This window comes from Octodon degus, unplaced genomic scaffold (assembly GCF_000260255.1).
Source record: "Octodon degus isolate 3935 unplaced genomic scaffold, OctDeg1.0 scaffold00039, whole genome shotgun sequence".
Classification (NCBI taxonomy): domain Eukaryota; kingdom Metazoa; phylum Chordata; class Mammalia; order Rodentia; family Octodontidae; genus Octodon; species Octodon degus.
The window spans coordinates 12,106,073-12,109,495 of NW_004524615.1; the positions used below are offsets into that span (position 1 = coordinate 12,106,073).

The 3,423-nt window shown below is 37.7% G+C and overlaps 1 protein-coding gene and 1 non-coding gene across 3 annotated transcripts in view; one reads left to right on the forward strand and one right to left on the reverse strand.

Moving 5' to 3' along the window:
* Pcca (propionyl-CoA carboxylase alpha subunit) overlaps positions 1-3,423 on the reverse strand; it is a 512,764-nt gene that overhangs the window by 467,881 nt on the left and 41,460 nt on the right. The window lies entirely within an intron of this gene.
* LOC111816771 lies at positions 3,278-3,381 on the forward strand. The gene has a single exon (XR_002821109.1). It is a non-coding gene; the product is annotated as a U6 spliceosomal RNA (small nuclear RNA).

Below are 3,423 nucleotides of genomic sequence, written 5' to 3' on the forward strand. Positions count from 1 at the left end.
TTTTTTTTTTTTTTTTTTTTTTCAGAACCCGGGACTGAACTCAGGCCCTTGCCACGGATATGTTTATTCTACGAAGTCATCTCCCCGGCACCCAAGATTTTCAAACAAATTAGTTTTTCTTAAATGGGATTTCATATTGAGATTTTTTTATACATATACTAAGACAGTCACATCAATTTCCCCTTAAATGTGTCTGTATGGTTGAAATTTGAGTAGACTTTTCTGATATCTAGCTATTGCTTTTGAATTTATTTCCTACTACTATTGTAACAAATTAACACAAACTAAGTGGACTAAAGCAACATAAAGTTACAGTTCTAAACAAGGGAAGTCAGAAATGAGTCCGATGGCCCTAAATCAAGGCTGCTTCCCCTGGAGGCATTAGGAGAGAACCCACGTCCTTGCTTCATTTCAGCTTCTAAAGGCCCAGTACCACTCGGCTCCTGGCTCCTTCCGCATATCACTAGGATGACTTATTTCGGTCTTCATCCTTCCTCCTACTACTCTTTCCTCCTGCCTACTTTCTAGAAGGACCCTTGTGACCACTTCAGACCATGAGATAATCCAAGACAGTCTCCTTATCTCCATATCCTTAACTCAGTCACATGTGCGACCCTAAGCTATAGTATAAGGCAGTGGTGGTGAACCTATGGCATTCCACACTGGCTTTTATCACTGAAAGCTCTAAAAGATGCACCATCACTGGGATAAGGTAATAATCAAAGGACTCTGAGATTAGGAACCAGACACATTTGGGTGGCCTTTATTCAGTCACCATACCTACATTACTGGGAGAAAGCCTATTAGAACCTAACAGAAAAGTAAATGCAGTTTAATAAAAGACCTAACTAAGGAAGCAATGACTAAGCAAAGAGATTAAATTCCAAGTACTTATTTATGAATTATAAAGGATAAATCAAAGAAAAGAAAGAGTAGGGATGAAGCTAAATCCCTACACTTTTTGTTTCCCCAACAGGACATAGGCATAAAGAAGCCTGAAAAGATGAAAGTTTAGTTTGTGTCATGTTGTGTTTGAGAGAGTTTTATTTGGTTTGTGTGATGATTTGGTTTCATTTGTTTGGGTTTTTGGTTTGGTTTGGTTTGGTTTTAGTTTGGCTGAGATAACAGAGATCAAGGTACAAAATTAAAGTCTAAAATCAAGAACACATGTATGCTGTGCCAGCTCTGCCCCTGGTCACACTGAGCCAGCCAGAGTCAGGACATGGTGGCACAACCCTGCAATCCCAGGACTGAGGAGGCTAAGAACAAGAGGATCACTATGAGTCCAAGCTGCATAGTGAGACCCTGTACCAAAATACATAAAATTTTAAAATGTAAATAAAAATAAGCATAAATAAAATAAAATTAAGATCACAGAAATACAAGTCCAAAAGAATGAGATTTTTCCTGGAGAGGGGATATAGGGAAGGAGAGAGCTTAATGATGAAGACTTGAAGCACTACTGCATAGAGGACACACACAGAGGTAGAAAGCATATAATTAAGACGTCACTGAAGCCAGAGAGTGACAGTATTATGGCTGTGTCTAGATGTCTGCCCAAAGGGTCCTGTGCTCATAGGTGGGGCTTTACTGCAGTGCCTGCATCTAGGGCATGTGATGCTGGGATAAGGGATGTGCTATGGTGCTAGAATTAAACGTGTGTAACCCACCTTAATGGTAGGTAGCCTGGATAAAATATAACAGACAGAAAGAGGGCTGCTGCTGTTGCTTGTTCTTTGCTGCCTTCTGTCTGCCTGCTCTGTGATGCCACTCTGCGATGCCACCCTGCCTTGCAGCCAACCAACTATGAAATTAAGCCTCTGTGAGATATAATAAACCTCACTTCCTTTGGGTGTCAGGTACTTTGAGCAATGAGAAAAGACAAAGTATTTGAAGAATGGTAATCAACAATTCACATACTATCAAAAACAGTCAAATAGAAGTTTGAAAAATTGGATTCAGCACAAGAAAGCTAGCAGTAACCTTAATATGAGCCTTTCGTGGAATATTGAAGATAAAAACAAATTGAACAGGCTCAGGGCCTTTGCACATGCTCTTCTGTCTACCTAGTTGTTGGCTGCCTGTTGTCCATCAGTCTCGACTAATATTTTAGCCCTCTAGAGAAAACCTGGCTGATCATCTTATTAATAAAGAGTCCCCATGGTTCTCTTTTAACAATTTCTTTCCCTATAACACCAAAATTTATGACTATGTATTGCTTTATTCTTTATCTGCCTCTACCACTAGACTACGAGCGCATATGAGAAAAAATCATATTCCCAGTCACACTTCTACTTCTAGTATCCACCACATCATGGCCTACAAGAGGCACCAACAAAAACTCAGCCTCAGAGTAATACACTTTACCTTCTGTAGAAGGAAAAAAGGACTTTTCCTTATTTTTAGTACAGAAAGCAATATACTGCAATGCAGAATACAGCTCAAATCTATACATAATTCAAAAATAGCTCCACCACTTAATAGGTAAATGATCTCTGACAACCCATTTTATATATGAAGCCCCAATTTCTTGATTTAACATTGTGATAAAAATCCCCTTACATAATTATGTGCTTTCCTATGCACACTCATACTCAATAAGTGATTTTACTATAGTCACACGATAAATGATAAATATTATTTAGAATGATCACACCCTTTCCCCCACTGGGAAATCTCAAAGTGGATGTAAAAGGCATGAGCTAAGTTATAGTCTTATAAACACAGGAATATCAGAATAAATTTAAGCTGCATTTTCAAATATTTCACTAAATATACAGACAGGGATATAGCTCAGTGGCAGAAGGGCCTGCCTGGGTCCTGAGCTCAATTCCTGGTACCAAAAAACAAAAAGGATTCACTATATATAAACTTTTTCAGTAAGATAGTATCTTCATTTCTTTTGAAATAGATCCTTAAAGAAAAATCCATGATTAGTAAGTTTTTATATCACCAGCCCCTTTAAAATTGTCATTTAAGTTCACCAGAAATTTTTAAATAAACGAAAACATATTCACATTTCACTATTTTTATTTTTTTGTTGAGACAGAGTATTGCTATATCACTAAGTTGTCGAGGCTATGCTTTAACCTGTGATCCTCCTACCTCAGCTTCCTAGACTGTTAGGATTACAGGCCATGAGGCACCATGCCTGTTTGTTTTACTCTTAAACTTTAATTAATAACATTGGATTCATACTGGGATAGGATGGATCTCAGTGGTAGAACACTTGCCTAGCATTTTCTAGGTCTTTGGCTTAATCCATAGCACCACAGACAGACTAACTGACTCATTGACTAAAAATAGGAATGATACAAAGAAGACAAGTATGTCCCTTTGTGCAAGGATGATGCGAAAATTCATGAAGTTTAAATTTTTTTTAAGAGCTGAAAGAATTTATTCAAGTTCTTATTAAAAAATATT